We start from the raw sequence: 23,566 nt of genomic DNA, 5'->3' as shown, positions 1-23,566 counted from the left end.
CTCTTGCACTTGCTATATTGTATTGCCATGTGATAAATACTTGTGTATGCTGCTCTTGCTCTTTTGCACTTTTTGCATATCATATATTTGTTTTTGCTATGTTTGTAAATGTCATGTTCTTAAATGTTTTATGGGAGGGACTGCGGATGGAAAGTAGCTCAAAGCTAAAATCCGGCATATTTACGCTTGACGCATTTTTGTTTTAAGTGTTCATTAATGTGCAATGTCCCTGCCAAATAAACGATTACAAAAATTTAAATTAAAAAAAGATTAAAATCCTTGATATTGAATTAATTATTCACCCATCCATCTACGATTATCTGTATACACTTTTATCAAATACAATAACAGAGAAAAACAAAGTATGGATATCATTTCAGATCACAGAGCAGCTCATTTTTCATTTATGTTATTTGTGTCCCTTGTTGCTATTTAGAAAAAACATTTCACAACTCATATGTTTAATTCATTATTTTTGTAGTCAATAACAAAACAACTGAAATCATCAATTACAAGTCCCAGACTTAAAGTCAAGCGACTTTGATTCCTAGAAAAATTATTGAAATACTGTATTGAAAAAATACAGGTTTAATATCCAGAATATTGTTGTTTTTTTATCCGTGATGATGGTAAACAATCAGTTTTAGTAGTTGGTGACATGCACCTTAAACGTTGGTTTGCAGTACGCCATAAAACTAGAAAAATAAGAAGTCCTAGAAAAGCGCTATAAAAATAGAACTTGTTATTTATTATTAATAAGTCAACACGTTTTGAAAACCACCTGATAAATATTAACACAAAAAAGTAATAATACAGTGATTTTTACATGTGGTGTTGGTTTCTGCTGATTCTAAAACAGAAGAAGTTTTAGTTGTACCTGTATGAGACCAAAAACACAATATGCAAGTTTAAAGAAAATAATCATGCAAATTGCTCTTTCTTTTGCATACATTTACGAAGTAGGAAATACAGGCACCTGCACACAGGGCACACCTAATCTTAGTGGAAATCACTCCACAGTTACATGACTGACATTCAAGCAGGCAGAAAAAGGTGAGACAACAACAGAAAAAAGGCTACTTTTTGCAGTTTCTCTCATGTTGTTCACGTGAGAGAAACCGTACAGATCCAAAGCACTATTCTACCCTAGGACTCTGTGGTGTATACCCATTCCAACACAACAAAGGCCTAACAAACATGTCACCAACCAAACACAGCCTAAATGGAAATAGGTCCGCTTTCATTTTACCTTTATTCTCCGATAATCGCTTGTAGACATGTGGGAAATGGAGTTGAGTGATGCTTGGTGAACACAAAGAACCCTTTCCCTGTGCAAATCATCCATTTAGACTCTGCCCTCACTCTGTGCTTCTATCACATCAACACTGTCTCAAAAACTATAAATATATTTGACCAAAGCCCATTAGTGATCTGATTCAAAGAACCTGTTTGAATTAAACTTTTCTAATACTCTCCCCACTCTTTGAAAGCCTACAATACGAATGATAAAAAAATATCTATGTTTTGTCATCACAAAATCCAATCCCTTCCTCCAACTTCAATTTGGATGGTCTTTCAGGAGATGTTGAGAGGCCACGTTAAACAGAGATGGAAAAGATAAATGGATGCCCACTGCCATTCTAAAAGCAGATTTCTCATTATGGCCGAGTTAAATCAAACCGAGATGACAATTTAAGGCTGATTAGGGCAACACATTAAAGCAGAGCAGAGATTATGAAAGGGAGCCCCGTCGTAAAAATGTAAGAGTTGATAGAGTAGCTGCGATTTCACATCAGGATAAATACAACCACTCCATGTTAATGGATTTTGAAGTTCTGAAATTATTTCAGCTGATCTTCCATAGAGAAAGCTGTCGTTATCTATCATAGTCCAAGAGATGGTTTGCAGTCAAGAGAATGCATGTTGCGGTGGAAATGATGAAAAGCCTCCAACTATTTGGTAATTACTGAGGCGCTCAATAGTCCATTATTTATAGTAGGTAGCTTTACAATGCATGCAATTGTGCAGTGTTAGTCTTAATAGTTGCATATACCCTGGTTGTAGAGGTACAAATACTTTCTGTAATAACAATTTTCTACATTTAACCCTATTGCAAGATGTCAAGCTGAAGAGAATTATGGTATGGAAGTAAATCTGTGAGTTCTGTGCTAAGTGCGTTAGCATTTTTTCGCTCAGGGCTCATTTAGACGCTTCTTGTGAGACTTGTGCTTTGTTTTGGTAAAAATGGTTCATATCTTCAGTTAGCTGAGTTTCTAACCGTTAAGTGAGTATGACACATTAATAGGTTTTTAAATATTAAGAAGCCCTGAGACACAGTTTTGTGAAAGAACTACCCGCCAGACCCGGATTAGGGTCCTCTCGGGTTTAACAGGTTAAGTAAATCCAAGAAATTATTTGTTGGAGTGTCACTGTAAAACCTAACAGTACTACTTAATAAAGGAAGTAAGTTAACTAGGGCTGTCAGTCGATTAAAATATTTAATCGCGATTAATCGCATGATTGTCCATAGTTAATCGCGATTAATCGCAAATTAATCGCACATTTTTTATCTGTTCTAAATGTACCTTTAGAGGGATATCTTTCAAGTTTTTAATACTCTTATCAACATATGAGTGGACACATATGCTTTATATGTTTGTTTATTATCATTTGAACAATGACAAATATTCTCATGAATATTAAACACAACAACCTGGAACCTCTCTCATACTGTGTGTGTGTGTGTGTGTGTGTGTGTGTGTGTGTGTGTGTGTGTGTGTGTGTGTGTGTGTGTGTGTGTGTGTGTGTGTGTGTGTGTGTGGTGTGTGTGTGTGTGTGTGTGTGTGTGTGTGTGTGTGTGTGTGTGTGTGTGTGTGTGGACACTGTGATGGAGCGTTGGAGCTATGTGCAGCTCAAGGCATATATGCTCGAATGGGAGCTGCCTGGACGCTGCAATCATGTTGCGCGTACTATCCGTGCTGAGTGCGCTGACTTTTCGTACAATGTCCCACTGTCTGGCTACCTGCATAAAGTCAAGTGCTCGGCGCAGTTGTCGGCGAAATGTCATTGAAACAGCTCCTTATATCCGTTAGCGCAGCTAGCTAGCTAGCCCCAGATGCTAACAACAACAACACGTAAGGTGTGCCTCGCTCGCGCGAGTCGCACCACACATACACACTCCCTCCCGGTCCTCCCGATGGCCAGTCCGGGCCTGCCAGTGAGCGTGGAAGTGTGGTCTGCCACACTTCGGGCAGGAGGAGCGGAGCTGTCAGCATCAGCTTGTAGATGGTATTTTAAACTCGATGCGCTCTGAAACTACGGCGGCCGAGGACAAAAAATACACATGCGTTAATCGCGTTAAAATAATTAGTGGCGTTAATTTTTTTTTGCGTTAACGCGTTATTAACGCGTTAACTTGACAGCCCTAAAGTTAACATAACTTAATCCTCCCCAAAAGTTGGAGTGACTCATTTCCATGACAAACCAAACTCATAAAGAAATGTTTTAAGTTATGACTCAGTTGTTTTGAGTGCAACTTCATTTATTGAGAGTTTTAAGTATAGTTATCATGATTCCAGTTTGTTCCATTGACTCATTTTCTTTGAGTTTAATTATTTTATAATTAATTCAAAAACATTGCTATAATGCTCAGTGCCGTTTAGAATCTTTCATTTAATTCATTGAGCATTATATGGTGCTCAAGTAAATCAATGCATTCACACGTAAAGTTATGTGATGAAGCCCTCTGCGTCGTGAACGCCGCCGCCGACGGGGGGGGGGGTGCTAGTGGAGTACTTCGGGATCGTCGGGGGTGAGCGTGCCGTGAACGTTGTGATCAGCTGATTTAATGCCTCACCATTTTGTGAGAGCGATATTTTCAAAAAGCAAAGCTAATGTTAGCTTACGTTAGCATGCCCATGCTTTCCTTACTGAAGCCAGTAGCTGTCTTAATTTCGGTTAAAATTCAAATTAGATGGTATTCATTTAAAAGCTTACAACATAGGAGCGACCAACTAAACCAAATTTGAAAGAGACTGTGCTGGACATATGTTCTAGAAATTGAATGTAAGCTAACGTTAATAAAAGCTAACAAGCTAACAGGTAGACTGGGCTCTATTTGGCGCTTTTACAGTCACGTTATTTTTTCTCTGAAATTATAAAGAAACCTTATATTTACTATCTTGATGTTAAACAACGAAAGCATGTGGAAATGTAAATTGTGTGGGTTTTCTCATTGATTAAAAATACAGTTATTAAAATATTATAGACTATACCATGGCCAATATTCCACAATTTCCCCATCACCATGCCTGTATAAAAACGATGTGTACATTTAGTACGTATAACTCACTGAATGTACATTTGTAAAGCACTGTTTGATTCAGTAGTTAATTATAGTTTGTCTATTTGCCTTGGCGAAAATAAGTTTATCCATTTACAATCTTACATGGCTTACTGTTGTGATAATGAATGATGTCAGTTTGTATTTTGTCAACATGTGCTTTTGCTTTTATTGCAGCTCTACAGTGAATTCCACAGGAAGTTCCTTCTTTGCTGCACTAATATACACCTCAGCTGCTGAAGCTTTACAGAAAGAGGGAGTCTTGGTGAGAAGATTAAAGATTGATGGTGTCACGGTTTTGGATTGTTTTCATTTTCCACCTTTTATTTTTGAAATGTTTTCCTCCTTGTGTCTTGTCTGATCCTTCTTCCTGTGTTTGCCTTCCTGTCGTTAGTTTCCCTGGTGTGTCTGATTGTCTGATTGTGTTCACCTGTTGCCCTTGTGTTTCTGCCTCCCTTACCCCAGCTGTGTCTTGTCTTGTGATTACCCCTCTCTATATTTAGTCTTGTCTTCCCCTGTGTGCCTTGTCGGTTCATTGTCTCTCCTGTCTCCCTCCATGTTGGTCACGGTCAGTTTTTGTGCTACCTATGTGTTTCATGCCATGTTTTTGTTCAGCTTTTAAAATAAAGCTCGCTTTTGTTTCTAGACCTTTTTACCTTTTTTTTGTAGTCTGCATTTGGGTCCTACCCTTTCCACGCATCCTAACAGATGGTGTATAATGAACAGGTACAATTGTTTTTGTAAAGCTTAACACATTACTTCAATATTAAATGTGAAGACACAAACACCCTCCAATTCATATGTTGTCTTTGTTTCATCAATGCGAGCAGGACAGCAGCCCTCGATGGCCTACCCGTGTACCTCAAGGAAGACTCATCTTCAAAACTTGCAAGGTATTTTTGTATTGTCCTTTTACAATTATCATAGCTCAAAAACGTCATATTTTGTATAAATCACTGAAGAACAAAACATTTTGTCACTGCCTTCTACTGTGTGCCCTGTTGGCTGCCCTAAGAGCTGTGTAGTGCTACATAGATACAGATTTCACGATGCTAGGAAGCAACAACAAATTCCATTGTAACAAATATTAAAAATCCCATGTAAAAAAAGTTTTACACGGACAATAATGATCTTAAAATAAGTATTGTAAGCTCTAAAATCCACAAATGCATGCTTACATGTCTATCCTGATGCAATGCTTACATGTCCATAACTCTGTGTAAAGAGTTATTGTGTCCTAATAATTCCTCCTGTCCATAATTGGCTCTAAAGACATCCCTTTCTAAAGCTCAATGAAGGATCTTCGTACTGTCAGTAACATTTAGCTTTTAAATAATCTTTTTACATAAGCTCACATATTTGCCTTTTTTTTATTTCTTCTATACTTGCATGAAAAATATGAAACCAGTTTTCTAAGAATGTTTAATTTGACATAATAAGCCTTTTTATAAACGTGATGATTTGTAAAATTGTAATCACACACTGACTATGTATTCCCTTTTTAGGATAAGATGGAGGCAACCCAAAAGGGAGCAGTGGTCGATGAAGAGTAGGTGCCTGCAGGAGTTCCCTTCGAAACTCATCACGTGGCCATCATCCTCGAGGATCAGGCTGTGATGTTTCACAGATCCTGGATAGATTCTCTGGTGGTTTTGTTTGGACTGATCTATGGTCTCCATTTGAGCTATCCTGAGAACTGGCTTCTTTGAGTTCATTCAGGTTGTCCTCTGGTAAAAAATGTCAGACTATTTTGGTGAAGATCATCGGATTCTGAAAATTATCATTTTGTTGCATGCCAAGAACAGATTTAAATTGGATACCGTGGCAATAACTGATGCAAATGTCATATTGCATGTCTGCATATGTTTAGGTGGTGTCTTTACACTTTGTGTTTTAGTACACTCCATTCTTATTTTTAAGTTTAAAAATGATCTCAGTTTTTCCAACTTTCTTTCTTTTTGAAAAATGTTGACATTAAAATGTTTTAACATTGAGATTTATTTCACACTGAAATAATGAAGTTTCCTAAATGAATGAAGTAAACACAATAAAGTCATAAGTTGTCATAACTAAAATGTAATAATTAATTGTAGTGAAACAAACTGGGTAGTTGTAAGTTTTAGTTTTAAGGTGGTGTTACTTAACACTAGAACCGCCAATCGGGTCAATTTGACCCAGAGCTGTTTTTGATTGTATGTAACTTTTTTTCAATAAAATATTAAAGTCTCCCAGTCCGTGACTTTTCCTGAAAGTGTGTTATGTAGCACCCTATGTTGTTAAAAATGGTCAATATGAAGTCAGATTGAAGAAATCGCCCAAAGAATTGCCATTTATACCTATTTCCGCCCAGCGGGTCATATTGACCCCACCGCTTTTCATATAAACATGACGTGTTGCTATAGCAACGCCTTTTGTCTACTGCGGTTCCTTATAGATTGAGAGATAGATTGAGAGAGATAGATAGATGGATAGATAGTTATAGAGAGAGATAGAGACAGTCTGTAGTGAAGGAGTGCGCTCCCGCTCACGGGAGACTGCTCGCGCTGCGCTCCGCAGCAAACAGCTGTGGGGCGAGTTGAAAGTACATTATGCTGGCCGGGGTGTCTAAATAATGCTTCCGGGCCAGCGGGCCATTTATAATGTCGAGCCCTGTATGAAAAGCTGAGAGTCCACAGATTCTATTGGTATACGTTTTATCCCTGTGCGATCAAAACTCACTGTTCAATAAAAGAACATTTTACCTTGAAAATCAATGCATTCTAATAGCGGGTCAATTTGACCCAGGTGGCAGTTTTAGGTATACAAAAACCTCTGGCGGTTCTAGTGTTAAAGGAGAGGTGTCATGCTTTTCCGGTTATTACCCGTCCCCTTGTGTGTTATGAAGGTTTTTATGCATGTAAATGGTGTGCAGAGTCAAAACCCTCAAAGTACACCCTGTAGCGAGTAAAACTCTAACACAGAAAATACCTCCCCAAAACGCCTCGTTGGAGATTTCTCATGTTCTTCCTGGGCATCGTGATGTCTGGATACCCAGTAGCCACGCCCAGAGCTATGACGCGATACGGTCATGCGGTACCCGGAACCAAATGGACCAATCCGTGGAGCCGTTACGTTACGTCCGCGGAGCCGTTACGTTAAGCCCCCGCTGATTGGTCCAAATTGACCAATCCACGGACTTCCTCACACACAGGCAGCTCTGCTGATTTCTCCTCCCTGGCTGCAGGCTGATAACAGACAGTTGGGATCGCGGCGAAATTCTCTCTGCAGACCCATTCTCACAGCGTTTATCAACCTTTTTCTTACTCAATATCAAGCCACACTTATTGTTTTTACTTCGGCTGTGAGTTTGTGTGTGCTCAGGATGAGTTTGGCTGTGTTTCGCTGTGTATCCTAAACAAGGAAACAACACCTCCATGGAGCTAAGCGCAATTCACAACGTCCTGACCAATCAGAGCACACTGTGCTCACAGGGAGGGTGGGAGCTGGAGCTATTGGCGCTACAATGAGCCGTTAAAGGCAGAGAGTGAAATTCAGTGAATACACGTAGTTTACAGAGATGCTGTATGAGAAACCAATGTGAGTTTGGAAAATTGCACAATATAAATCTATTTTAGTATACCTCAACAATGGAATTATGATCAGTAGAAATGGCCATGACACCTGTCCTTTAATTCACATATTACATTAATACATTTTAAATAAGCTTGCAAAAATAAAAACATTTAAGTTTCATTATTAACCTGTTAAGCACCAAGCCTGTTTTTCATGTTTCAGGCTTGAAAATGACATGCCCAAAACAAATGACTACAACTTAACTTCTAAAAGGGTTATATGAATAATTTCTTTTATCAAAGCAAGGTTACATCTGTGAGTTGGATGTAGAAGTGTCAGAATCAATATAAATGTTTTTTATTTTAAGGAAAATTCAGATTTTACATAGTAAAAAACTGTAAATGATAGTGTCCGTCCAAAAATTATTTTTTACAGATAGTGAAAACTACCCTTGGATGATGGGTTAGTAGACTAAAAGCTTTAGGAATCCAAAGTACAACATATAATAAGTACCCTGTATCAAGATTGATGCAAAACAAGTGACATTTGACCTTTTTAGAGAGGTTTAGCCAAAACCACCCCACCTCTGAGGTGATTTGGGTGAAAATGTTTTTTTTCCCATATCTCTGGCCCCCCTTGGTCGATTTGGATGGTTGACACCTCTTTCTGACCGTTAGAGCCAATAGAATCGAAGGGGGAGGCCCCCACACACACACATTGTGAAGAGAAAAGGTGGGGGCTGCGCGCATGTAAATGTGCTGCAGAGTGAAGCGATCTCTAGCTCTGGCATTTGGAAACGAAAAAGCAGTTTTATTGCTTATGGATTATCAGAAATAATTTAAAAGAGGACACAGATACATTGGATGAACCTATGGATTAACTGCAGCATCGTTTTTTTATCGTTTTAATGCCATTGAAGACCAGTTTTGACCAAGGTAAGCCATGTTAGCGTTTCTAGCTACCTAGCTCCACATGTTATGATGTACGCTTTCGTTTATAGCGTCGCAAATGTTTATCACTGAGTGTTGAGGTTTTTTACACAGATTCTGTGTCTCCAGGAGACCAAAAACGAGTGGTTGGCTGTGCATCTAGGATAAGTAATAAGGGAGTTATTGTGAGTTTAAGTGCCGTTTTAGGTTACATGTTTTTGCTCATGGATAATTCAGAGGCTGAGTGTTAGCATTGTGGGGTTTTTTTTGGAAAAAAAAATTAAAAAGATCAGTTAGCTGAGTTTCTTCCCGTTACATGGATATAAAACATTCATAGTTTATTAAATATTAAGATTCCTTAGACGTTGTTTCCTGCAAATGACGCGTTTATCCGCCCGGTACCGGGGGGGGCCGTGCGTAACAGGTTAAGAGACTTACGTTCAAATAACTGAATGGATTTAGTACAGTACACTTTATTTACCAAAGTATCCATAACAATAGATACTAGACTTACTTGGAGTCGATTCAAATAATTAATTTCATGCTCAAGTTGTTTGAGTTTGTAAACTTAAATGTATTGAAGCAATCAGTTTCCACAAACAGTTTGAGTTGAACTAACTTATCAGGTTTTACAGTGTAGGAAGAACCAGAATGTCGTTGTGAACTTCTAACTTGGCTTTCTTACGATCATCGTGAGGCCTAAGTCAGGAGATCTCCTTCAGCATTTTTGGTTGACCATGGCTGATATGGTATTTTTCTACACGTTCACCAGAAAATCTGTGATGATAAGTTTTTGACTCCTCAAGGGCTTCCATAGGATAATAAAGGAGTTCTCATTTGGCGTGAAGACGTTGGCCAGCAAATCGAGCCCGTTGTTGTTGTATTAGGCGATTACTGAGACATGGGATGTTGGCATACAGTATATGCGTGATTCTTCCAGGATATATTTGGTACCCTTGGAAGGAGGTTGGTACAGCATCCATCGAGGTGATGATGGAGTCAGGGTCTGACCTGCAGTTCTGATGGGTTTGTGTTAGGGATGTTAAGATTCACCGATTCGCATCGGTGCAACGGCATAAACGTTCAAAATGCGAGTGCAACGGTTGAGACGGCGTACACTGAGGAGGTCGAAAACCTGACATCTTGGTGCCAGGATAACAACCTCCATCTCAACGTCAGCAAAACAAAGGAGCTGATTGTGGATTACAGGAAGCAGCAGAGAGAGGGACACGCCCCCATCGCCATCAATGGGACTACGGTGGAGAGAGTCAGCAGCTTCAGGTTCCTCGGTGTCCACATCACTGAGGACCTGACATGGACTCTTCACACTAACACCATCACCAAAAAAGCTTGACAGCGGCTCTTCTTCATATTCTTCATATTGAGGATGTTCAATATGGACTCCAGGATACTCTGCAACTTCTACAGGTGCACCATAGAGAGTATCCTGACTGGCTGCATCACGGCCTGGTACGGCAGCTGCACCGACCTCAATCGTAAGGCTTTACAGAGGGTGGTGAAAACTGCACAGAACATCACCAGGACGGAGCTGCCATCCATGGAGGACCTTTACTCCCAGCGGCTCAGGAAGAAATCCCTCCGGATTATAAAAGTCCCCCATCACCCCAGCCACAAACTGTTCTGTCTGCTGCCGTCTGGCAGGCGTTACCGCAGCATCCGGACAAAAACAACCAGATTCAGAGACAGTTTCATCCCACAGGCCATAAGACTATTAAACACCTGAACTGTTGAAACAACATCCATAACATTCATCTGATACTTAGTAATTATGTATCTATTTCTCTATTATAAAACGGACAAGTCAAAGTCAAGTCGGCATATGTACTGCAGCTTTTTCCAGCGGTATCCATAAATCTCTTAATTTTGACCTCAAAGTGCACCAGATTGATGCATTTAACTTCAATATAAAGAAAAACATTTTCTGTTGTAACAACAATAACATTATAAATAGTAACATAGCTGAACATGGTATTGCACATTTAGCTTTCAGTGTTACTGACCTGAGATGTTTTTATTACATGAATTAAGGTGACTGAGGCTTTTTAACATAGACTTTTCAGTGTCCCACATTTTGCACAGAACTGTCCCACATTAGGAAATGCAGATTGTCTGAGACAACTTGGCACTAAGAGTAGGCTACTGATATGTCTACCATTTCTTTTATGAGTGTAATATCTGCATTTTCTATTTTGGTTTGATTAGGACACATCCTGGGGATTGTGTTTACAAACATTGACCATACCGTTCACCATCCCCCACCCCCCTACTGTATGTTGATTTTTGACTTTGTTTGCCTACATGTAAATAGGTGGCATTTAGTACCTACCCCCCTCTGAGTGAATACCTGTTGACTTCACATCTTGTCACAAACTTTTTGGAAGACAAGACTGAGGCTATTTTTTATCTGTAGTTATTCCCTGGACAGATTTTAAAAGTCAATCTAAAACACATTTCATTTTAAACAAGTAAATACAATACATTTAAAACATGCAACATACATTACTGGGATACTTAAATAAAACAATTTAAAATACAGAACATTAAAACAAAACAAATACAACAAAACAAAAGAACATGTTAAATCTCCCAGCCTCACACTTTTTTCGATATCTACAGATCCGGAGCTTTATGAGGTCTCATGTAGCTACATTTGCAGATATACCACAGCATTGGGCACTGGAAGAGATAATTAATGTTAGACCAGGATGTAGAGGAGCAGTGTCAACCCTATACCAGACACTTCTTAGTCAGGAAGTAGTCAGCACAGAAAAGTATAGACCTGAGTGGGAGACAGAATTGGGTATGCCGATCACTGAGGAATTTTGGGAAACATGTTTTAGGAATATTCACCGGTGCTCAGTAAATGTTAGATTAAATCTGATACAATTTAAAGTTCTACATAGGTTGCACTACTCAAAAGTTAAAGTAAACAAGATGTATTCCAGCATATCAGCATTATGTAACAAATGTAAAAATCAAGCTGGCACCCTTACACACCAATTCTGGACATGCCCCAACCTCCACTCATTCTGGACTTCTGTATTTGATTTTTATTCAAAAGCATTTGACAAGCAATTGAAGCCTGATCCCCTTGTGGCCATTCTGGGATCCACGAGTGACACTGATCTGAACTATGGCAGTGACAAATGGCCTGTGTTTTTGGGTACTGTTTTGGCTAAAAAACTTATTTTGAGGTTATGGAAGTCTGATACTGTGCCTACATTTGAGATGTGGCTGAGAGAGTTGGGTGAGATCCTCTACCTGGAGAAACTTAGATTCAAGAATGCAGGAAGGGGGAGAGTGTTTGATAAGGCCTGGGCTCCAGTGATGAGACACTTATGGCGCATTTCCACTACACGGTCGGCCTCGGCCACACTCGGTACGGCTTGGCCGCGTTGGGCTTTAACAGGGCCGACTCACTTCATGCTGCGCTTCCATTACAGTTTAGGAACTGGGGTAGTTACTATAGTAACGCAGTGTAGGCGGAGCCGTGACGTCATCTTCAATGAGAAATCCAGAAACACAACACAGCCGTTAGCTGTGAGCACTCAGAGCTCACAGCTCCTTATATATGTTCAGAAACTCGACAAAAGTTAAACAAGTACACACCACAGACTGCCTGTGTCATGGTGAATACAGTCGCTGCTTTATTTATGTCTGTATAGGCCGTTGTTGTGAGTGTGGACGGTCGGGGCATATACTGCGTTAGCTTAGCCAATCTCCATCTAGAAAAACACGAATTTTAAAAGGTTTTTCGCCTGCCGTCTGTCTGCAGACTTGACAAAGCATTAATTCATGGTTTTTACTAACCGGTATCAGTATGTTGTTACTTCGGCATCATTTTGAAACGTGTATTACAATTAAATCACGGTCAAATATGTCCATCTTGTTGTAGTTCTAGCCCTCTTGCCAGCGCTCCTCTCTCTAGTTTAGCATACTCAGCCCGACTCAGCCCTGTTTGTTGGCCCCGATAGAACCACAATTTCTAGGGCCAGAAAAGAGGGGAAAAAGTGGCCCCGCGCCGTGCCGCGCCGGAACGAGGCCTAGTGGAAGCACAACCAAAAAAGGGGACGGCACGACACGGCACGCTTAAAGCGAGCTACGCGCTGCAATGGAAATGCGCCATTAAGAGGTCTGGGTGAGGATGAAGGTGTGGGATGAATGATCAATAATGTTAATCCTGTAACTTTTATCTTGTTTTTTTTGTTTTTTTTTCAATTTGCTATGCACATTTTTTATTTTTCCTGATGTGCTCTCTTGGACTGCCCTCTTGTTTCTGGCATGAATATTGCATTTCTTGTTATCTCGCCCATGGATGTGTTTTAAAACCGCCAACAGCCAACATGTTAAAACACTGATTGGGTCAGTGTTGGCAGAGCGTCTCCCCATCCCATTCCAATTCAAATTCTTGACTGAAAGAGCCTACAGTACATGTAAATGGTTAGCATTGCCTATATGCATTTGAAAATAATTAGTACCCCCCTCTGAGTGACTACGTGTTGAGTTCACATCACCATTCTCCCATATGCTACAAATGGCTGTCTAGCCCTGTTTGTTTTTTTGACCTTTCAGATGTTGTTGTATAGCCTCTGGAGCAGAAATGAAAGAGTTTTAAAAATGTTTACGTTTTGGTAAGTTTTTAGGGAAATGTTGTAATATTGCAACGTTGGCCTTAGGTGGGAGCAGAATTTCTGTATTTCTACTCACATTGTCTGAATAAATATATTGAACAACTAAGGGTTAATTTGCAGGATTGATTGCTTACTTAGCCCTATATCAGTATATAGCATGAATAATAATCACACATCAGTCATATTTGTTATGAATAATCATTTATCATTTATTAAATAGTAAGTCGCTTTGGATAAAAGCGTCAGCTAAATGCAATTTATGAAAGCCTCACTCAGGATTTTTTTAACAAGTGTTTTTATTGCTCTTGGGGCATTAAAAACAAGATTTTAACTTTATTTTTTTATATAATATCTGCATTTTCTCTTGTGAAAAACTAAGTCTTAGTTTGGCCATAGTTTGGACACTCATTTTTAATCACACACGTCTCCCCATCCCATTCAAATTCTTGACTGAGCCTATATGCATTTGAAAATAAATAGTAGCTACCCCCCTCTCAGTGAATACCTGTTGACTTCACATCTTGTACTGTGATCTGCATGCACTTATCAAAACATTTAATTAGGAGCAAAACACACACTTCAAGTCAGATCATCACCCTTAGCTATTTTAATTACCTCTCAAACTACCTAAACTAGTTATAAATGTTTATTTTTACTGTCGGCCGGGTCAGCTGCTGCATGAGACAGACACTGAAAAGTATTATCATCTGAAATTAATCATTATGTTATTAGTATTAAATACATATAAGTATTTTTACAGGTGTTTTTATTGCTCTTGGGGCATTAAAAACAAGATTTTAACTTTAGTTTTTTATATAATATCTGCATTTTCTCTTTTGAAAAACTAAGTCTTAGTTTGGCCATAGTTATTTAATATATAAAGACTTTATATTATTGAATTACAAGATTAGATATACTTTATTTGATCTAAAATATTGATGTGTTCAAATGCTCTTCTAAACAAAACTGAAAGTCCATGAAAGTTGTCTTCCTGTTTTTGTGAATGAAGCGCCATCTCCTGGTTAAATCCTGAAATTGAAAATCTGGCAACGCCCTCTTGGAAAATAGTGGGAGGGCTTAACATTCCCAGATACTGGTCTTTGGCAGGTCTTAGGCAGCTGTATGCTGGAGTCTGAAATAAGCTGCTCCATCTGTATAGATCCTAAACATCGACTGGACGTGGATTCTAAGAGTACAATATACACTTCTCACCAGAAATCGAATCAAAAAGCATTTTAATGGCCAAACTATTCCACAATTTAGGATTTTCCAGAGAGGGTTATTTGTGAATAAACGTCCCTCCGGAGCGTTTGCAATGAACGGGCCGGGAGCATGTTGTTTCTTACACGACCACTAGAGCACCTCTAGTGGTCGTGTAAGAAACAACATACACTTTAAAACGTGTCTCTGGGTCGTAATAAGGGCATGAACAATCGGCCTATATGGTCGTTTTTTGTAGGAGGACAGGCTGTCACACACCCACACCTACACCACTGATCTTACTGATTAACACATCCCATTGTGGTAGCTCTTTTGTTTAGTTGAATGGTTTATAATAAATATCTTTCCTTATATCGTGTCCGTTCCACGTTTTTGTTATGGCCAAGAGCCAGGCCATGACAACACCTACTGGCCAAATTTAGGTTAAAATGTTTCAAAAACAGCACTTATATTGAGGCGGTCGGCCCTTTCTTGATTATGAAGTAGTCGGAGAAGGAGAATTGAGGACTGTTACGGCCTGCCCCCCTACTCCGTAGTAGTGGCAAGGACAATAAAAGAAAAACAGAGTCAAAGAAAAAAATAAAGAGAATAAAACCGGTGAGAATTGAAAGGAATTATACCTACAGATGGAGCCTCTTATTTTGGACCCCAGCATACAGCTTCCTGCCGACTGCCAGCCAGTTGCCAGCCAGTTGCCTGCCAAAGACCAGTATTCAGGAATGTTAGGCCCTCCCACTATTCTCCAATTTCAGGGTTTACCAGGAGATGGCGCTATATATTAAATAACTAAGACTTAGTTTTTCACAATAGAAAATGCAGATATTATATAAAAAACTAAAGTTAAAATCTTGTTTTTAATGCCCCAAGAGCAATAACATCTTGTCACAAGCTTTTTGGAAGAAAAAGACTGACTCAAGAGACCTGTAGTTGACTAATTACAGGCCTCAATAAAGTTCTGCCATTGGTTGTGAAAAACAACGGTGGACATAGTGGAAAGTGAAATTGACATTGTCGAATTTAATAAAAATACAAAATAATGTATCTGTGTACGTGTTTTACTATGTGATCTGCACTTATCAAACATCTAATTAAGGCGAGACACCCCAGGTGAATAGGGTATTTTTAACTTAAAGATATCAGCTAAATATTTCTCCAGTTAATTACTTACAATAAGGCAATTGTTTTTTGTATTACAAGTTTTCTGAAATAGCATGTTTAAATATCCAAATGAACCATTATCTCATGAAATATGCGCATATTTTAACACATTTCAGGAACCAAAATCTGAACTTTGGATAAAGCCAGGATCAAAATTATTGTTTCATTTTGTAGTCATATTAGTATCTAAGGCTTTTACAGAAGGGATTTTGGATATCTCTTTGTATCACTCTCATAAATCAGAAAATACTGTCAACAGCCCTAAAATATCAATTTTCACCATGTTTTTAGGTATAAAATGTTATATAATTCAGGCTATGAATTATATATGACCAAACCCTTCTGTAAAAGCCTTCATAATATTGATAGGAATATAACTGGAAGGTTTGGTGTATGTAACTGCTGAGTGATTCTACAATTTAGGGTACATTCCATGTCCATTGATGTCCATTGATGATAATTATAATTATTCTAACTATTTTCTTCAAAAATATCATATTTTGCCTATTATTGGAAAGCATGTTATAATATCACACAAACATTATGTGCATCCTATGCTTTATTTAGCTTGAAATGTGTCATGATGTTCTTAAATTGTCAGTTTTTGCTATGTCCGTTTTTCAGTTGAGGGTGTCTTGGATTCAAAATAATGAATAAAAACCATTAAAGTAAATTTAAAAAATGATTCATTTATTTCAAAAGTCTAAATACTAAAGAATAATAACATATTTTTAATTGATTTCCCCCTTTAAATAATTTAAATATCTTAATATATGAATGTCCGCAAAAGTTCTGTCAACTATGTTACTAACAGAACTTCCCCCTTTAACTCAAAAATTGTTTGTCCCAATACCATGTCACCAGCATCACATGATGCCATGTTCCTCTTTGGCAGACATTTTGAACACACTGTGGTGATTGTCCTCTACATTTTTACAATATTTTATGTATAATAGCACATGGTCAATTAATATACTCATTGACAATCAACAATGTTACGTACATTGTTATGGTTTACAATTGTTTAATGATTTTAATTCAATTATATGTGCAAATGTGATGTTAACCTGTTCAAGAAAATGACATGTGGTCATCCAGGCAAGGCCTACCATTGAAATGATGGGTCAAAATAGGGAAATTGTCAACTAGGTTACCTGTCAACTGAGTTACCCAGTACTGTAATAACTGTAGTAACTTAGTTGACAGGTAACCTAGTTGACAATTTGTACGACATGTAGACGTCATTACACATCATTATCAATGGAATTTTGCACTTCTGCCTTGAAATTAACATAGTGCTGATGGTTAATAATGTGTCCAGTCAACTATGTTATTTGCGTCAAATGTTTGACTTTCATTGTCAACTATGTTGCACCTCATTTTTTTCAAATTTAAAATATCTAAAATAGTGCTTCTGATATCCTTTATAGTATAATGTATATCTACACAGGTTGGAGTTTTACATGACATCTCTTAAAACTATCAAAATGACCTGTATGGTAGTTTTATAATACAAAATATCCCTAAACTTAATGACAGTGCTGAACATATCACATGAAAAAACAAAACTTTAATACAATTATTTTTTAAACTTTAAAAAATCTTTGGATATATGGTAGAATAGACTCAAGAGCCTTTCAAATTTGATTTTACTTGAAGTGCAGGACTTAATCAAATGATTGTAATGACATCAAGTTTGTCCGTAACATAGTTGACAAACTGAGTAGTGAAAACATCCTTTCCCTTAAAATAAAAAAATATATAAAAATGTTTAAGCTTTGCAACTAGTGGATATGTTACACTGAGGAATATACTAACTTGAACCACTGATTGTTCTATCTATACATTTATTTGGCATTAGTAAATAATTATGCACATTTACAGATATTTTACATGATATGAGTGATAACACGTGTTATAAGGGCTATTTCGCACAATAGGTGTGCCTTGAGATTTTTACTTGTCCTTTGGTGTGCCTTGGGCACAAAAAGTTTGGGAACCACTGCTGTAGAGAAATGTAAACGTTCACCATCCCCCACCCGCCTACTGTATGTTGCTTTTTGACATGTAAATGAGTAACTACCCCCCTCTGAGTGAATACCTGTTGTACCTGTCCGGGGCTAAGCCCATAGGACGATGCTCTGATGTCATCACCCTCGCACATTGGTCATATGTTTACAAAAAACGATGTTAACACTTTCTCGTTCTTAATATATGCTATATTTAGGGTCGATATGTGTTGAATTTACTTTAAAATAGCAGATCACTGTGATTCACTTCTTCCGCGGCTCCTCCGTGCAGAGAGGCCCCCCCCCGTTGACAATTCACGAGCGTCTAACTCTCTCCCCCCTGTGAAGAGATATCACAGGGGGGGGTTGGGACACACACATTCCGATGGCCAATTCGTTTTAAACAAAGAGTGGGGTGGGGGCTGGTGAACGGTATGGTCAATGTTTGTAAACACTGTGACATTTTGACTTTATTTGATCATTTCAGTTAAAAACTAACGTTCATATTTCATATTACTGTTTTGCCTGGCTGGACCTGTAATTTACAGGAAAGGAGTGCACGCTACTAAAGAGACACGCTACCATGGAAACCAAACAATGGTGTTGCTGTATTGAAGTCCGAGTGGAAACAGTCATATTTGGAGCGTTATGTTAGAATGAAACAGCGAGGGTCGTGACTCACAAAAAAAAGTGTTACTTCACTAACTGTAAGCTTGTCACTCAGAGTAACCTACAGTTAACTTAACTGTTGGAAAAGAAAGATCAGAGTTAGGAGTGTGAACACACAGCTGAGAGCTGCCGTTTCATTCTGACTGTTTAAAAAACGGTAACAACGGACTATTTTTCTTAGCGGATGCATGTAAATTTAAATCAATACATAGAACTATGTTTTAAATCAATAAAAATATTTTCTAAATCCATAAAAGCATTTTAATTAATATTGGGAGTCATGTCGTTACTTTGTTGAGAATGTGGCCATGTAATAAGCGGGATAATTTGCAGCGACTTGGTCATTATGGGGAAAAATAACACCCAGGGATCAAGATCCCTCCGCGACGCGGAGGGATCAGTAATTTTTAGTGAATTACTGAGTTTAGGCACGTTAATAACATTTTAATGAAGTTGAATACAGTATATTCATATTTGTCAGTGATTTCATGTCAATTCGGCGAACATAAACGATTAAATTAGGATTAAAAATCGAGAGCCGGCTGCTGTTCGTTACGGTAACCCAACTAGGACACTTGACACAGTGGCTTTTGGCAAAGCACACAAAGAAAACAAAAAAAACCGAGAGAGATGAGTTATTGTTATTACAACGTGACTTCACTATTATTTAACAACTATTTTTATTGGGTTCTTTTATTTGGGGTTAAGTACATTGTCAGAATAAGTGAGAAATGGATTTAACTTCTGTTAGACAGCTATCATACTGAATAAATATTTATGCAAAAATGTATGGCATTAATAATGTATATCTAATTACATTTAAAAATGTATGGCATTAATAATGTATATCTAATTACATTAACTGTGAATGTCTTTCATTTTATTTAAAATGAAATAAAATTACATAAAACATTTTCCATAAAAAAGTTGATTCAAGAACAAATCAGTACTTTTCTTATATGACTATTATTGCTAAATTTGAAAGGTCTTTACCAGCTTTGGAATTATATATATATATATATATAGCACCTTCTGCCATCCCATCTCTACTGACATATGGATCTTAACAAAGATCCGCTATACATTAGTACCAGATATACTGTACACGGACATTTTAGTGAACCAGACCAGCTGTTTCCGCCGGGTCTTCGCTTCCCGGGCATCACGTTGTTTACAAGTGTGTTCAGATGCTAAATAAAAGTTTAGCTTGTACTTTTGATACCCCGCCTCTCGGCACCACAACATCCAGTTTACTGTATTTCACATGAGCGATGTCGAACATTGAAAAGTCCTTATAAAATCTCTGTTATTAGATCAGTACTTTTCTTATATGACTATTATTGACTTGAACACTGAGAATGTATTTATTAACTTCAGACATTTGAAATATTTGAAATCAGATGAAAACAAACTGTAACGGACCCTGCCGTGTTATCTATGATTACTATGCCTTACTGTACATTCATAATTTCAGCCGGAGGTAGGTGGTAGGCGTTGCGGAGGAGCAGATTGCGAGTGAGGTGCCTGTTCTAAACGAACTATTCCAGCTGTTATAAAGCATTAAATAAAAAGTAAGCAAGGAATACAGAATGTTTCGTTACGTAACTTTGTTGAGAATGTGGCCATGTACATGTAATACATGGGATCATTTGCAGCGACTTGGTCATTGTGGGGAAAAATAACACCCATCCTGATCGTTTCAATGAAGTTGAATACAGAATATTCATATTTGTCAGTGATTTCATGTCAATTCGGCGAACATAAACATCAATGATGATGATTAAATTAGGATTAAAAATCGGGAGAGCCGGCTCGTTCGTTTTTTCCGACTAAACAACATCTATTATTTAGAAGTTGATTTCACATGACTCCAGTGTGGAACCCCACTGCACCCCCTGGTGGATCAATGATCCATTGCAGCTGGCTTCACAATAATTAAATGTATTTATCATGGGGGCGGTATCAAGTCTGACTGGGGGCCGGCCGGCCATCACGGAACGTGCATGAACCGATCACGACCCTCGCACTTTAAACTGTCCAAAATAAGACGCTTCATCTGTAGATTAGACAATTTCTTAAATCTGCATTGTGTGCCAACCAACGACTGTGTGCGACTTCACGTAGCATCATGAAAAGAATGGGTGTGAACAGCAGTTTTCATTATACATAATATGGGCCTCTGCAGTTTATTCTTAATTGTGTATCTATTGAAATTAGAAAAAAGGGGGGATTGTTCTAGTTGTTTTTGAACACCTGTGCAGTTTTCTTAGCAGAATAAATGTTTAAAGAGTCTGAAATGATGATTAAGCATTTTAAAGACCAACAGAATTCTACATTAAATATTATGCCAGATGATGTGCCAATAAATACATAAATAAATGAATGTGTCTCTGCTGTGAGCAGCACTAAAGGCCCGGACACACCAGGCCGATTTCGGCCGTCGATAGATGTCTGGCCGTCAATGAGCGTCCTGTGGCCTTACTCAGATTGGTGTGTCCAGCACTGTTGTGTCTTTTTGGCCGTGCCGACACCTTCCGCTCCCGATTCAACATGTTGAATCGGCAAAAGGCCGTCGGCCACTCTGATTGGCTGTTCAGCTTAGCGAATCAGTGCATGAGAAGCGAAACGGAAGTGAAGAAGGCACACACAGATGGCTATTATTTTTCATTTTCCAGTACCGCACTAAACATGTTTTCGATTATAAGTCGTTATGTGAAACAGTCTGTGAAACAGTCTGTGAAACAGTCTGTGAAACAGTCTGTGATGGACGAGAGTGAAAATGGAACGCACGCTATTTGTTGTTTGTATATATCAGGCATCCTCAAAGTCCGGACTCTGGTCCGGATCCGGACCGAACCACAACTGTCTCTGGACTCTGAGCAAATTATACTTTTCATATGTATTATCTGTATTATCTGTGTTATCTGCGAGACATCGCCACAACTTAACGAGTAAAAATTCTCCGCCATGTCCACTGCAAACAGCGCTCTGCATCTCCGACTGTTCCACTGTCTGTGTGTGTCTGTCAACGCATTGGTCCAATCACATTCAGCATCCCGCAAGCGTTTTTCCCCCCCACCAACAGTCTGCGAATCAGAGGCACAGTAGGGCGGGTCTTCGCGGAATGCGGGTGGGAAAAATGTGTGTGTCGTCTCTTTCAACCTGTCTGAGTCAGAGCGAGAGTTTAACATTTTTTAACAGCTCATCTAGTTGCATCTGTACTGTAGCTAGTAGCCTAGTTTCACCTACCGGGGTGGCATGGGGTGGCTACTGCCACCCTAAAAATAGGCCTTGCCACCCCAGTTGGCAGCTTTGTTTTGAAAGAAAAGTTGTGGCTCATCTGACATTTATGAGAGAAAGTCTCTAATGTCCGAGTGCAAGTGAATGCAGCACAAGATGCACGTCTTGTAACCCCTCCCCCGGCCCTGGCGCGAGCGTGGAAATATGATTGACCCAAGTACTGAAGGAATGAGGTATTTGCGGTCTACAATGACAGAGAAGAGACTGTCAAGTTTGGCTGTACTCAGCATTGAATCAAAACGCACTAAAGCTTTGGATCTTACTCATTTTGTGAGGCGTTTTGCTGAACAAAATGGTAATCGCCGCATTCAGCTGTAATAGACATGTCAACTTGATGCTCTGCTCACGGATGAGCATACAACACTGTTAAGATGATGACCTTACGTGTGTAAATATATATTTTTCTTTGTGGGGGTCTGCCCCCAAAAAACTGTTTTAAGTCCTGAGAAAGTCAAATAAGACGGTGTGTAAAACTACACTGCCCAGCCAAAAAAAGTAACCACTTTGATTTAACTAGGCCAGTAGGTAAGGACATTCCACTGGATAATAACTGAAGTATAAAAGAATGCATGACTGAAGTGATGGAGACCATGTTTGAAGGCAAACAAAAAGAAGAAATAACAGGTCAAATCAAGCAAACCCCCCTCTCAGATTCCACAGCAACAGAAGAACATAAATACTGGCTGGTGATTTGATTAATCAGCTTTTTGATGGAATACAAAATGCACAGTGCATTTCCTTAGCTGTGGATGAGTCCACTGACACCACTGACAATGCTCAGTTGCTGGTGTTTGTGAGTTTTTATGATGAGGCAAAGGGTTGTTGAAGATGTGTTGGGCCTGACGAACCTCAGTGGACACACAAGGGGGCAAGACATTTATAAAGCAATAATGGGAATGCTGAATGAAAGAGGGTGCAGCGGCCTTTATTCATAACTGTGCAGCTCTTACACTGCGACTCTGAGGGATCAAGCACAGACACAATAACAATGAAAACTGCTGCATACAGATTATTTTTGTTTTTGCAACCTCGTGTTAAGAATCTTGTTCCAATTGTTTAAAAGTTTGAATGACCGTAATAAACGGACCTTTGTCTTATTGAAAAAAATATGTTTGGACCTTTAAAGCTCCCATGTCATGCTTTTCCGGTTATTACCCGTCCCCTTGTGTGTTATGAAGGTTTTTATGCATGTAAACGGTGTGCAGAGTCAAAACCCTCAAAGTACACCCTGTAGCGAGTAAAACTCTAACACAGAAAATACCTCCCCAAAACGCCTCGTTGGAGATACGTCACTGCCCATTTGATTCTTCCGGGTACCGCATGATGTCATGCGGTACCCGGAACGAAATGGACCAATCCCGAAGAGCTATGGCCACACCAGCAGCGGCGTGTTCCTCCTCCAGAGGTTCGAAGAACCGGCATTTCACAGACGAAAGCTTCCAAAACATTGCCCAGTTTGAGGCCGGATATGCACAGCTTGTTTGGACCGTTTGGAGCAGGGAAGATCTGGGTATACAACCTGTAAGTTTGCATTGTTATTTGTGTATTTATCAAACAAGACTGTTTAAATGTGTAAACTGTGTTGGACTGCTAAGCCATTGACACAGTGCTAACTAAGTTCCTAGAGTTTCCATATATCAACTCTAATATCAGCAGATGGCCTTGCATACATGTATCTCATAGCAGGAGAATGTCTGCATTCACACACAAAATACCTATTGACAGTATACTCCG

At 38.8% G+C, this 23,566-nt stretch overlaps 1 long non-coding RNA gene across 3 annotated transcripts; it reads left to right on the top strand.

Annotated features, from left to right (window-relative positions):
- Positions 1–4,878: 4,878 nt before the first annotated feature.
- LOC117491023 lies at positions 4,879–6,519 on the top strand. Of its 3 annotated transcripts, none has more exons than XR_004556728.1 (4): positions 4,879–4,910; positions 5,012–5,068; positions 5,173–5,235; positions 5,848–6,519. It is a non-coding gene; the product is annotated as an uncharacterized LOC117491023 (long non-coding RNA). The 3 variants fall into 3 exon arrangements; XR_004556729.1 differs by having other exon boundaries at positions 4,989–5,068; XR_004556727.1 differs by lacking the exon at positions 4,879–4,910 and having other exon boundaries at positions 4,974–5,068.
- Positions 6,520–23,566: the final 17,047 nt, after the last annotated feature.

The sequence above is a fragment of the Trematomus bernacchii genome, unplaced genomic scaffold (genome assembly GCF_902827165.1).
Source record: "Trematomus bernacchii unplaced genomic scaffold, fTreBer1.1, whole genome shotgun sequence".
In the NCBI taxonomy this organism is placed as follows: domain Eukaryota; kingdom Metazoa; phylum Chordata; class Actinopteri; order Perciformes; family Nototheniidae; genus Trematomus; species Trematomus bernacchii.
The sequence above is the reverse complement of the archived record's forward strand: the minus strand, read 5'-3'. Positions and strand labels throughout refer to the sequence as shown.